General features: G+C 46.6%; 1 protein-coding gene across 4 annotated transcripts in view; it reads right to left on the minus strand.

Moving 5' to 3' along the window:
* The window catches only part of PRKG1 (protein kinase cGMP-dependent 1), a 726,550-nt gene that overhangs the window by 189,869 nt on the left and 521,883 nt on the right, over nucleotides 1-14,798 (minus strand). The gene's annotated exons all lie outside the window — the stretch shown is intronic.

Below are 14,798 nucleotides of genomic sequence, written 5' to 3' on the forward strand. Positions count from 1 at the left end.
TGCCTCTCCACGTCACGATTCCACGAACCTAACAGAGGAGCATCTGTGTCCAGATGCTCAAACACTAGAGTCTCCTCCATCTCCGTTCGATTTGGTGGTGGATGACCAGCAACCCACCCTCATCGACGATGATGTGACGCAGTTGCCGTCAGGGCATCCAGTTGACCGGCGCATTGTGCGGGAGGAGGAGATGAGACAGGAGTTGGAAGAGGAAGTGGTGGATGATGAGGACACTGACCCGACCTGGACAGGGGGGATGTCAAGCGGGGAAAGTAGTGTGGATGTTGAGGCAGGTGCAGCACCAAAAAGGGTAGCTAGAGGCAGAGGCAGAGGTCAGCAGCTTAGGCGAAGCCAGGCCACACCCGGAATCTCCCAAGATGTTCCAGTTCGTACCCAGCCCCGAAAAACTCCCACCTCGAGGGCACGTTTCTCGAAGGTGTGGAGTTTTTTCAAGGAATGCGCCGAGGACAGATATAGTGTTGTCTGCACAATTTGCCTCTCGAAATTGATTAGGGGCTCTGAGAAGAGCAACCTGTCCACCACTTCAATGCGCCGTCATTTGGAATCCAAGCACTGGAATCAGTGGCAGGCAGCAACGGCAGGACAAAGGCCGCCTGCCGTTCACGCCACTGCCACTGCCTCTGCCTCTGCCACTGCCACTGCTGACTGTGCTGGCGATGCACTCCAGAGGACGAGCCAGGACACCACTTCATCTGCCTCCGCCACTTTGTTGACTTCTACCTCATCCTCCCCTGGTCCTGTCTTATCTCCTTCTCCTGCACCATCAAAGGCACCATCAGGCGTTTCTTTACAACAACCCACCATCTCTCAGACATTGGAGCGGCGGCAGAAATACACTGCTAACCACCCACACGCGCAAGCCTTGAACGCCAACATCGCTAAACTGCTGGCCCAGGAGATGTTGGCGTTCCGGCTTGTTGAAACTCCCGCCTTCCTGGACCTGATGGCAACTGCGGCACCTCGCTATGCCGTCCCTAGCCGTCACTACTTCTCCCGGTGTGCCGTCCCCGCCTTGCACCAGCACGTGTCACTCAACATCAGGCGGGCCCTTAGTTCCGCGCTTTGCACAAAGGTCCACTTGACCACCGACGCGTGGACAAGTGCATGCGGACAGGGACGCTACATTTCACTGACGGCACACTGGGTGAATGTAGTTGAGGCTGGGACTGCTTCCCAAACTGGCCCGGTGTACCTCGTCTCCCCGCCTAACATTCCTGGCAGGGACACGAGAAGAACACCCCCCTCCTCCTCCTCCTCTACCGCCTCCTCCTCCGCCACCGCCTCCTCCTCCGCCACCGCCTCCTCCTCCGCTGTTAGATTGACCCCAGCTACGAGTTGGAAACGTTGCAGCACTGGCGTTGGTAGACGTCAGCAGGCTGTGCTGAAGCTGATCAGCTTGGGGGACAGACAGCACACTGCCTCCGAGGTGAGGGATGCCCTCCTCGATGAGACGGCAATATGGTTTGAGCCGCTGCACCTGGGCCCAGGCATGGTCGTTTGTGATAACGGCCGGAACCTGGTAGCAGCTCTGGAGCTTGCCGGACTCCAACATGTTCCATGCCTGGCCCACGTCTTCAACCTAGTGGTGCAACGTTTCCTAAAGAGCTACCCCAATGTTCCAGAGCTACTGGTGAAAGTGCGGCGCATGTGCGCCCACTTTCGCAAGTCGACAGTAGCCGCTGCTAGCTTAAAATCTCTCCAGCAACGCCTGCATGTGCCACAACACCGGCTTTTGTGCGACGTCCCCACACGCTGGAACTCAACGTTTCAGATGTTGAATAGAGTGGTTGAGCAGCAGAGACCTTTGATGGAATACCAGCTACAAAACCCTAGGGTGCCACAAAGTCAGCTGCCTCAGTTTCACATCCATGAGTGGCCATGGATGAGAGACCTTTGTGACATCCTACGGGTCTTTGAGGAGTCCACAAGGAGGGTGAGCTCTGAGGATGCGATGGTGAGCCTTACAATCCCGCTCTTGTGTGTTCTGAGAGAATCCCTGATTGACATCAGGGATAACTCAGATCACACAGAGGAGTTAGGGATAGCATCCGATCCGTCACAGCTGGAGAGTAGGTCCACACATCTGTCCGCTTCACTGCGTTTAATGGAGGAGGAGGAGGAGGAGGAGGAGGAAGAAGAGTTGTCCGATGATGTGATGGTGATACAGGAGGCTTCCGGGCAACTTCGAATCGTCCCATTGTTGCAGCGCGGATGGGTAGACATGGAGGATGAGGAGGAAATGGAGATTGAACTTTCCGGTGGGGCCAGAGGAGTCATGCCAACTAACACTGTGGCAGACATGGCTGAGTTCATGTTGGGGTGCTTTACAACCGACAAGCGTATTGTCAAAATCATGGAGGACAACCAGTACTGGATCTTTGCTATCCTTGACCCCCGGTATAAAAACAACATCTCGTCTTTTATTCCGGTAGAGGGGAGGGCCAATCGCATCAATGCTTGCCACAGGCAATTGGTGCAGAATATGATGGAGATGTTTCCAGCATGTGACGTTGGCGGCAGGGAGGGCAGTTCCTCCAGTAGGCAACCAAGTTCTCACCGGTCCACACAAACGAGGGGCACACTGTCTAAGGTCTGGGACACCTTGATGGCACCCCCTCGCCAAAGTGCCGCCACGGAGGGTCCTAGTGTCACCAGGCGTGAGAAGTATAGGCGCATGTTGCGGGAATACCTTTCCGACCACAGCCCTGTCCTCTCCGACCCCTCTGCGCCCTACACGTATTGGGTGTCGAAGTTGGACCTGTGGCTTGAACTTGCCCTATATGCCTTGGAGGTGCTGTCCTGTCCTGCCGCCAGCGTCCTATCTGAGAGGGTGTTCAGTGCAGCCGGTGGCATCATCACTGACAAGCGCACCCGTCTGTCAGCTGAGAGTGCCGACCGGCTCACTTTGATAAAAATGAACCACCACTGGATAGAGCCTTCATTTTTGTGCCCACCTGTGTAAAGCACCCCAACATGAAACTCCATGTCTGTACTCAACCTCTCCAATTCCTCCGCATCCTCATACTCATCCACCATAAGCGTTGCACAATTCTGCTAATACTAGGCTCCCTCCAACATGATTTCCCCCAACTCTGCTGGTTAGAGGCTCCCTCCACCCTGATTTCCACCAACTCTGCTGGTTAGAGGCTCCCTCCACCCTGCTTTCCCACAACTCTGCTGGTTAGAGGCTCCTTCCACCATGAATTTGCCCAAACTGGGCTGTTTAGAGGCTCCCTCCACCATGAATTGGTCCAAACTGGGTTTTTTAGAGGCTCCCTCCACCATGAATTGGTCCAAACTGGGCTGGTTAGAGGCTCCCTCCACCATGAATTGGTCCAAACTGGGCTGGTTAGAGGCTCCCTCCACCATGAATTGGTCCAAACTGGGGTGGTTAGAGGCTCCCTCCACCATTAATTGGTCCAAACTGGGCAGGTTAGAGGCTCCCTCCACCATTAATTGGTCCAAACTGGGCTGGTTAGAGGCTCCCTCCACCATTAATTGGTCCAAACTGGGCTGGTTAGAGGCTCCCTCCACCATGAATTTGCCCAAACTGGGCTGTTTAGAGGCTCCCTCCACCATGAATTTGCCCAAACTGGGCTGGTTAGAGGCTCCCTCCACCATGAATTGGTCCAAACTGGGGTTTTTAGAGGCTCTCTCCACCATGAATTGGTCCAAACTTGGCTGTTTAGAGGCTCCCTCCACCATGAATTGGTCCAAACTGGGGTGGTTAGAGGCTCCCTCCACCATTAATTGGTCCAAACTGGGCTGGTTAGAGGCTCCCTCCACAATTAATTGGTCCAAACTGGGCTAATTAGAGGCTCCCTCCACCATGAATTGGTCCAAACTGGGTTTTTTAGAGGCTCCCTCCACCATGAATTTGCCCAAACTGGGCTGTTTAGAGGCTCCCTCCACCATGAATTGGTCCAAACTGGGCTGGTTAGAGGCTCCCTCCACCATGAATTTCCCAAAACTTGGCTGTTTAGAGGCTCCCTCCACCATTAATTGGTCCAAACTGGGCTGGTTAGAGGCTCCCTCCACCATGAATTTGCCCAAACTGGGGTGGTTAGAGGCTCCCTCCACCATTAATTGGTCCAAACTGGGCTGGTTAGAGGCTCCCTCCACAATTAATTGGTCCAAACTGGGCTAATTAGAGGCTCCCTCCACCATGAATTGGTCCAAACTGGGTTTTTTAGAGGCTCCCTCCACCATGAATTTGCCCAAACTGGGCTGTTTAGAGGCTCCCTCCACCATGAATTGGTCCAAACTGGGCTGGTTAGAGGCTCCCTCCACCATGAATTGGTCCAAACTGGGCTGGTTAGAGGCTCCCTCCACCATGAATTTCCCAAAACTTGGCTGTTTAGAGGCTCCCTCCACCATTAATTGGTCCAAACTGGGCTGGTTAGAGGCTCCCTCCACCATGAATTTGCCCAAACTGGGCTGTTTAGAGGCTCCCTCCACCATGAATTTGCCCAAACTGGGCTGGTTAGAGGCTCCCTCCACCATGAATTTCCCAAAACTTGGCTGTTTAGAGGCTCCCTCCACCATTAATTGGTCCAAACTGGGCTGGTTAGAGGCTCCCTCCACCATGAATTTGCCCAAACTGGGCTGTTTAGAGGCTCCCTCCACCATGAATTTGCCCAAACTGGGCTGGTTAGAGGCTCCCTCCACCATGAATTGGTCCAAACTGGGCTGGTTAGAGGCTCCCTCCACCATGAATTTGCCCAAACTGGGCTGTTTAGAGGCTCCCTCCACCATGAATTGGTCCAAACGGGTTTTTAGAGGCTCCCTTCACCATGAATTGGTCCAAACTTGGCTGTTTAGAGGCTCCCTCCACCATGAATTGGTCCAAACTGGGGTGGTTAGAGGCTCCCTCCACCATGAATTTGCCCAAACTGGGCTGTTTAGAGGCTCCCTCCACCATGAATTGGTCCAAACTGGGTTTTTTAGAGGCTCCCTCCACCATGAATTGGTCCAAACTGGGCTGGTTAGAGGCTCCCTCCACCATGAATTGGTCCAAACTGGGCTGGTTAGAGGCTCCCTCCACCATGAATTGGTCCAAACTGGGCTGGTTAGAGGCTCCCTCCACCATGAATTGGTCCAAACTGGGCTGGTTAGAGGCTCCCTCCACCATGAATTTCCCAAAACTTGGCTGTTTAGAGGCTCCCTCCACCATGAATTTGCCCAAACTGGGCTGGTTAGAGGCTCCCTCCACCATGAATTGGTCCAAACTGGGGTTTTTAGAGGCTCCCTCCACCATGAATTGGTCCAAACTTGGCTGTTTAGAGGCTCCCTCCACCATGAATTGGTCCAAACTGGGGTGGTTAGAGGCTCCCTCCACCATTAATTGGTCCAAACTGGGCTGGTTAGAGGCTCCCTCCACCATGAATTGGTCCAAACTGGGTTTTTTAGAGGCTCCCTCCACCATGAATTTGCCCAAACTGGGGTGGTTAGAGGCTCCCTCCACCATGAATTGGTCCAAACTGGGCTGGTTAGAGGCTCCCTCCACCATGAATTTCCCAAAACTTGGCTGTTTAGAGGCTCCCTCCACCATTAATTGGTCCAAACTGGGCTGGTTAGAGGCTCCCTCCACCATGAATTTGCCCAAACTGGGGTGGTTAGAGGCTCCCTCCACCATTAATTGGTCCAAACTGGGCTGGTTAGAGGCTCCCTCCACAATTAATTGGTCCAAACTGGGCTAATTAGAGGCTCCCTCCACCATGAATTGGTCCAAACTGGGTTTTTTAGAGGCTCCCTCCACCATGAATTTGCCCAAACTGGGCTGTTTAGAGGCTCCCTCCACCATGAATTGGTCCAAACTGGGCTGGTTAGAGGCTCCCTCCACCATGAATTGGTCCAAACTGGGCTGGTTAGAGGCTCCCTCCACCATGAATTTCCCAAAACTTGGCTGTTTAGAGGCTCCCTCCACCATTAATTGGTCCAAACTGGGCTGGTTAGAGGCTCCCTCCACCATGAATTTGCCCAAACTGGGCTGTTTAGAGGCTCCCTCCACCATGAATTGGTCCAAACTGGGCTGGTTAGAGGCTCCCTCCACCATGAATTGGTCCAAACTGGGCTGGTTAGAGGCTCCCTCCACCATGAATTTCCCAAAACTTGGCTGTTTAGAGGCTCCCTCCACCATTAATTGGTCCAAACTGGGCTGGTTAGAGGCTCCCTCCACCATGAATTTGCCCAAACTGGGCTGTTTAGAGGCTCCCTCCACCATGAATTTGCCCAAACTGGGCTGGTTAGAGGCTCCCTCCACCATGAATTGGTCCAATTTGGGGTTTTTAGAGGCTCCCTCCACCATGAATTGGTCCAAACTTGGCTGTTTAGAGGCTCCCTCCACCATGAATTGGTCCAAACTGGGGTGGTTAGAGGCTCCCTCCACCATTAATTGGTCCAAACTGGGCTGGTTAGAGGCTCCCTCCACCATGAATTTCCCAAAACTTGGCTGTTTAGAGGCTCCCTCCACCATTAATTGGTCCAAACTGGGCTGGTTAGAGGCTCCCTCCACCATGAATTTGCCCAAACTGGGCTGGTTAGAGGCTCCCTCCACCATGAATTTGCCCAAACTGGGCTGGTTAGAGGCTCCCTCCACCATGAATTGGTCCAAACGGGTTTTTAGAGGCTCCCTTCACCATGAATTGGTCCAAACTTGGCTGTTTAGAGGCTCCCTCCACCATGAATTGGTCCAAACTGGGGTGGTTAGAGGCTCCCTCCACCATGAATTTGCCCAAACTGGGCTGTTTAGAGGCTCCCTCCACCATGAATTGGTCCAAACTGGGTTTTTTAGAGGCTCCCTCCACCATGAATTGGTCCAAACTGGGCTGGTTAGAGGCTCCCTCCACCATGAATTGGTCCAAACTGGGGTGGTTAGAGGCTCCCTCCACCATTAATTGGTCCAAACTGGGCTGGTTAGAGGCTCCCTCCACCATTAATTGGTCCAAACTGGGCTGGTTAGAGGCTCCCTCCACCATGAATTTGCCCAAACTGGGCTGGTTAGAGGCTCCCTCCACCATGAATTGGTCCAAACTGGGGTTTTTAGAGGCTCCCTCCACCATGAATTGGTCCAAATTGGGGTTTTTAGAGTCTCCCTCCACCATGAATTGGTCCAAACTGGGGTTTTTAGAGGCTCCCTCCACCATGAATTTGCCCAAACTCTGCTGGTTAGAGGCTCAATCCACCCTGATTTTCAAAACAAATGTTGGTGCCAACCTCAACTTACTACAAGGGCCAAATTCACTGCTGGTGACAAGCTCTCCTCACTGCAAGTGCCAAATACACATGTTTCAAGGTGTTTTCCTACTGTCAGAGAGGTGGTATTGAGTGTGTAAAGTGTGTAGTTGTTAGGCTGTGATGTTGGGGTAATAGAGGGTCTTTGGTGTGTTAGATGCCCCCAGACATGCTTCCCCTGCTGTCCCAGTGTCATTCCAGAGGTGTTGGCATCATTTCCTGGGGTGTCATAGTGGACTTGGTGACCCTCCAGACACGGATTTGGGTTTCCCCCTTAACGAGTATCTGTTCCCCATAGACTATAATGGGGTTCGAAACCCGTTCGAACACACGAACATTGAGCGGCTGTTCGAATCGAATTTCGAACCTCGAACATTTTAGTGTTCGCTCATCTCTAATCAGCAATACTTTCAGAGGACCAGAGTGGTGACATCTGGGGGCCGACCGGCACAAAAGACTTGCTAAACTGAATCCACATCCTGGGTCATAGTCAACTATTAGAGATGAGCGAGTACTGTTCGGATCACGCTCCATAGAAATGAATGGATGCATCTGGTACTTCCGCTTTGACATCGGCCGGCCACTTAACCCCCCGCGTGCCGTCTACATCCATTCATTTCTATGCGAGCGTGCTGTTCGGATCGGCTGATCCAAACAGTACTCGCTCATCTCTATCAACTATCTGTATCCTGGCTTGAGACTGGATTGTTCACGCCCCATACAGTTTTACGATAACGCAAGACAGAATATTTTCGTGAATATTACCACAAACCTATATGAGCCCCTAGCTAGCATATATTTCATCCATGCGCAAGAATGACTTAGTAGCCAGAGTCTTTTAGTATCTCTAGTTCATCATGCGTCTGGCGGGGAATGAATTATGACTGACATAGGATCCATATCTATTGGTTAGGACTTATTTTGTGGATATGCTGTAAATGTCTAATATTGTACCCCATAGTCGAAAATTCATTCTATATATCACTGTTATTAAATATAAGGAAAATGTTTGTTTTTGTACCATATTAGCCAGTAGGTATGAAATATATATATATATTAAAAAAAAAAAAAAAAAAAATTGCAAGTCTTCAGTAGGTGATACCTTTTTTAATGGCTAACTCATAATGATGACAGAATATAACGTTTCGAAGCTCTTTGGCTTCTTCTTCAGATATATCTAAAAACACTTTATGAAGGCTGCATATTTATGTACAATTGGACACATAGGGATAGGATTTCAGGAGGGAGGGGGGGAGAGGCTTATTACTATATACATATAAAAACAAATAAGTCACAGTTCCCAGGTTCTTTATCTTTATGGCTGTCTTAGTTCAGTGATTTGTATAGAATGACATGACCCCATGTGATGCATTAATTCCATTATCCAGAGTGTTAAGTAGGGTCATGCACTGAACTAAGACAGCCATAAAGATAAAGAACCTGGGAACTGTGACTTATTTGTTTTTATATGTATATAGTAATAAGCCTCTTCCCCCCCCTCCTGAAATCCTATCCTTATGTGTCCAGTTGTACATAAATATGCAGCCTTCAGAAAGTGTTTTTAGATATATCTGAAGAAGAAGCCAAAGAGCTTCGAAACATTATATTCTGTCATCATTATGAGTTAGCCATTAAAAAAGGTATCACCTACTGAAGACTTGCAAGTTTTTTGTTTTTTTTATATGTTATTAAATACTAAATTTGTTGATTTTTTTGCATTTTTTTTTTGTCCGAACTTAGATTTATTATTGCTATTTTTTTTTTTTTAAATCAAGAACAGCCAGTACCTCTCAGATTCTTCTAGGTATTTGTGCCAGATATTTTAACATATCTATTTTAGAAATGAAATGAACGGTGTAAACAAATTAAATAGGGATGTTAGCATAAAAATAGAACAGCACAACTGTTGGTGCGCACCTTTCAGGCAGGAATGAATCTGTTGTATTTTGTTGGATCCAGACAGAATAAAGGGATGTGCTATTCTGATCATGGAGAGACTCAGCAGGAAATTCTTTATTCAGAAGTTCTACCCTGTATTTTGTATTGCAACCTATTCAGAGAGTTAGAAGTATCTCTATGCAGGTAACAATCACACGGTCTGTTATATTACAGAACTGGTAATGCGCTTTCTCTTTGTGTCGGGAGGCCTAGGAGGGAATTAAATAGTGAAGATGTGTAGTGAAGAAGACAATAACCAGTTCTAAAATTTTCATCAAGTGTCTGAAAACTGATGAATAACAATAAGAAGGATTTAGGATTGGAGTTACTCAGTGACAGGCAAGTGGCACTACAATGATCTACACCGCTATGCAGCCAATACTAATGCTGACTGCTATACTGTGAGACTCCAATATGGAGTTACCCATGAAGAAACAGACTTTCACATGCAGTCGCTCATTGCAAATTAGTTTTCTTACGGTTTAACATTACAGCACATTGTTAGCTGGAGAACACTTTCAGCCAACCCCACATTGAAAATGCAATCCTAACTACTAGCAGCACTTTTTAAAGGGGTTGTCTGGGATAAATAGAAATCCCTACTAATCCCTAAATTACACAATTTAAACAAATGTATAGTTACCCATTTTCTGATTATCCCGTAATAAAACGGAACATCCCTACTACTCCCTTCCTCCATCCCATCATACGTACCTCTATTCCTCCCAGACTTCGTCCTGTGGTGAACAGTTCCTCCTCCTTCTGTGCCATCTGCCCGCACATGCGCAAAAGAGCTGGAGACCCGACTTTGTGCTGTACCCAACACTCCATCTCTATTGCGCAAGCGTGGGAGCACGAATGAGCCACCCGCGCATGCGCAATAGAGGTGGAGTGAAGGCTACAACATAGTGCCGGGACTGCTGCACAGGTTCTGGCAGAATCAAAGAAGGGGAGGAGCCGTTCCACGCAGAGGAAGTCTAAACAGGAAGAAGATAGGTAAGTATAATGGGGAGGTGGTGTGCTTAGGGAGTTGGGTAGGGCCAGTGGTAGGCAAGATAGCTAGGGAGACAACAAACAAAAAAAATAATATAAAATAGGGAACTAAAAACAAGAATAATGGGATGTCAGTAAAAATCTAGTCTATTACGTAGAAAAAAATGCCAGGAAAATTAATTTAACACAATGCCGGAAATATTTCTAGCAGTGCTGTAACTGCAATTCAGTTGCATTTGTGAAATACCGTTCTCCGTCTGGCCCACAAGCCCTCAGTGACGACTAAATGGATACGGCAGAGCTGCTTATAAAGCTTTGCTAGTCGAGGATGTATTATAACTTCCAGAAGAGGTTAATAAGATATGTAACACTGGTACATACAATAAAGAGCCTGCACTACTGACACCACCGTTATAGTATGAAGATGTATATACCGATATCACATTCAGCAGTATATAGCGTAATTATATATACTATGTTACTATAATTGGAGCAGCCGCACAGTCACTTCCCTCATATGTATGCATGTTGGATAACCAATGTATATTCGGTTGCATTAGCCTCCATGGCAAGGACACTAAAGCACAAAATATTAATTATACATCTAATTAGAACGGAGTACAATTTGCTGTAGGTCAGTAGCCCGCACCTCGGGGAAAACAGTTTGAGGTGAAGAATTTGTAACATAATTATTAAATGACTCATTTTACAAAATGGGAAAATGTAATGAAAAATGGAAAAAAATTGTCAAATTTGTAATATACGTTACACAACTGGATAGGGTTTACTCTTCATAGTATATACAGATTCATATTCAGCAGAGACATACTGTATCCAGGAGATACTTGGCCCCCATGCAAAACATGTAAAGTGCTCCCCATATAGTGTTGACCATCAGGCACCGGGGATAAGGGGCAACTGCGAGCAGGGCTGTGGAGTTGGAGTCGCGGAGTCACACTCCATACCTTAGGCTCTTTATATTTACATTTAGAGTTTACGTGTTTTATGACTAGCCGAATAAGATCATAAATGGTTAATGTTTCTGCGTCTTGTTATTACAGATGAATTTCCTCTATGCTTGAGGAATAGGTCCATTGCCTTGTAGTATATGCTCAATATGTAAAATGTCTGGTTTGCTTATACATAATTGAACAGATCCTGTTTTTCATTCGGCAGATATAAGAATCAAGCAGAGAAGTTCACAGGGACTTGGGAGAAACCTTATCTTCAGATTATCAACATCATAACATCTTCTACATGGAAAACATTTCTGTCTGGGCTGCTTACAATAAATAGCATCCAGTGTTCCTGTTTAATTGGTTATGTATATATATTGTAGGGAAGGTAGCTCGGTAGCAGGAGTGGTGCAGACCCAACCAGTCGGAGACAGGGACATGATGTCTGCTGCAAACAGGTTTGTTTGGAAATACAGTAAAAATCAATAAACATTCACGTCAGGCGCAGAATAAGCAAAATAAAATACAGCCTTAAAGGCATTCTACCATTAAAATAGGTTTTTTTCTAGTTAACACGTTGGAATAGCCTTAAGAAAGGCTATTAGTCTCCTACCTTTATCAGCCGCCTCCGGCCCGCTGTTCGGTAGAAATACCGTTTTTTACCGGTATGCAAATGAGTTCTCTCGCAGCACTGGGGGTGGGCCCCAGCGCTCAAACAGCACTGGGGGCATCCCCAATGCTGCCAGAGAACTCTCTCCAGTGACGCCTCCATCTTCTTCTGCAACTGCCTCTTCTGCCGTCTTCTTCCAGCTGGGGTCACACTCCGGCCCCTGCGCAGTCGGCTCTGCTATCGGGATGCAGGCAAGAGCTGAGTGCACAGGCCGGCTGGTGGCCATTTTTTGAAGGCCGGTTAAGCACGCATGCGCAGTACGTTCCTGTTCTCCATAGATCGTCCAGATGGAAGAGCCGACTGCACAGGCACCGGAGTGTGACTCCAGCCGGAAGAAGACGGCAGAAGAGGCGGTTGCAAAAAAAGAGGAAAGCGTCGCTGGAGAGAGTTCTCTGGCAGCATTGGCTATGCCCCCAGTGCTGTTTGAGTGATGGGGCCCGCCCCCAGTGCTGCGAGAGAACTCATTTCCATACCAGTAAAAAACGGTATTTCTACTGAACATCGGGCCGGAAGCGACTGATAAAGGTAGGAGACGAATAGCCTTTCTTAAGGCTATTCCGACGTGTTAACTAGAAAAAAACGTATTTTAATGGTAGAATCCCTTTAACTTCAGGCAAAATCTCAAACAAAACCCTGCTAGTCCGAGCTCTAACTAAACAGTTACTACAGCTTACTATCAACCACACAAATAAAGCAAAGTATCACAGTATTGTCTCACCAGAGACTCAGTGTTTCAGGACAGACCCAGGCACCTCCTCTCGCTCCCAGGATCTTCCCTGAAGTGCAGTCATTTATGGCCCAGTAATGAGCCCAAAGCTGACTGTAAAAATAAAACACCTTCATAGAGACAAGCATTGATAAACAGTCACCTACGTCACCAGCCATCCTGTCTTAGAACTGGACTAAACCTTTATTTACAGCTGCAGAATTCACTGGCCTCATTGTTGGCTACAGGCCATGATGTGAACATCATTGGTGCAGTAAGCAAAGTTTACTGGTACTTCATGGATTAAGGAGGTGAGTAGTGATAGATAGATAGATAGATAGATAGATAGATAGATAGATAGATAGATATTTTTATTGTTTTATTTTGCTGTACTCCCTTTTCTCTCTAGGCATACCAATAGCTAAACATTGCAAACACTTTGATATTTTTACTGATTTATGTATCTTGGCAAATTCAGTAAACTATGCTGGGAGAATATTATGGTGAATGTTGACCACAGATGTGGTGTGATCCTACCCTATGGTCTTATTCCCACATCCATATTTTCATGTAAGTATGCTGTCCACATAGGTGACTTACATGTCCATTATTTCAATGTCAAAGTAAAACAATGGTTTACAAAACTTTTTTTTGAATTTTGTCTGCAATATTTTAGCTTTGTGGCAAGTTAACTCTTATTTGCTCACAACCTGACTTATAACTTTAGCAACTCACTTACTTATTGTCTCTTCTCCGATGGACACAAAGAACTGAACTATCAAATCACCTGTAGAGGCAAGTTCTATAGACATCAATCCTCAATGCCAGACCAGTGTATGTGTTTTTTGTACTTCTTTGTGCCTGCACATACCAGGCTGGATCCATTTAACACTGCATGCTCTTTTCTATGCTTAGTATTTCTATAGTAGTTAGTGTGTTTTAGTTTTGTGCCTCGTACAATGATCTGTCTGAAGACTGGTACACACATTTCATATAACACTTTCATCCGCTACTGAGTATAACAAAACATCCGGGGCAGCGTGTTACCTTAAGAAAGGCTATTTACACCGCCAGATATTGACTTTTGAATATGCATGACTGCAGGAGACCTTCATTAATGTATAACAAGAACCTACCAGGGTGTACATTATCCTGGCAGCCAAAATTTCATATTATGTGCAAAACCTTTCCCAACTAATAGGACAAGAAAGAAAGAAAAAAGGGATTTTGGAAACATTGAAACAAATTAAGTTAAAAGTATCTGTTACATGGCTACACAAAAACTACAGAAAAAGCTGACGCTTTAATGAGTTCTGGAAGGGAACCGTGCGAGCAACGGGCACATTATGTTCTTGTTAATGGTACTAGGCTTCGCATAAGCATTACTATTTCTATTAGCTTGGTATAAACAGGTGCAGCACTTTATGGCTTAGCGATGCCCATTACTGGATGGCAGGACACGATATTATAGTGCCCAGGGGTGAAAGCCACAATAAAATCCTGATAACTCGTCTAGCCAAGGTGCCGCCTGCCAATCTTAAAGTTACTGAGAAACTGTTAAACCTATACATAACCAAGACCTTGTATTATATGTAGCCCTCAGCTGACTCATGTATTGTAGGTGACAATCTCTCTTCATGGCTGCAGCTAATAGGTTGTGGTTTTATTGTTGTTTACTAATGTAATGCACAATATATGGCCAATTTTCTTAAGATGTGCCGTATTCTACATATTCTTATCAGTTACAGACAATCCCTTTAAACAAGTATCACATGAGGTGGTCACATTGCTATATATCATATTATCTATGAAAACTCAACATTAGTGCTAGGTGAACCTTGCACATTTTTTCTTTGAATATGAATGAAGTTCACCTTGCAGATTTGGAGTCTGAATTGTATCTATTATTGAACCCGGGAGTCTCTTCAGAGTATAATAGAGTATACAGTATAATAATATAATATAGAGTAGATAATATAATAGAGTATAATATAACAGAGTAGATAATATAATAGAGTAAAATATAACAGAGTAGATAATATAATAGAGTAAAATATAACAGAGTAGATAATATAATAGAGTATAATATAACATAGAGAAGCTTAGAGGAGGTGAGTAAATGTAACATACATTGTTACTCACCTCATTTGGGCTCCAGTGTGGGTCTCTGTCTTTTTCATATATCCTCTCACCTCCTGATGATATCAGTGGCCCAGAGGAGTGTTATTAGACCGCATGTTGGGCACATTGATTTCAGGATACAGAGCCCAGGAGAGGTGAG

Source organism: Leptodactylus fuscus, chromosome 10 (genome assembly GCF_031893055.1).
Source record: "Leptodactylus fuscus isolate aLepFus1 chromosome 10, aLepFus1.hap2, whole genome shotgun sequence".
Lineage (NCBI taxonomy): Eukaryota > Metazoa > Chordata > Amphibia > Anura > Leptodactylidae > Leptodactylus > Leptodactylus fuscus.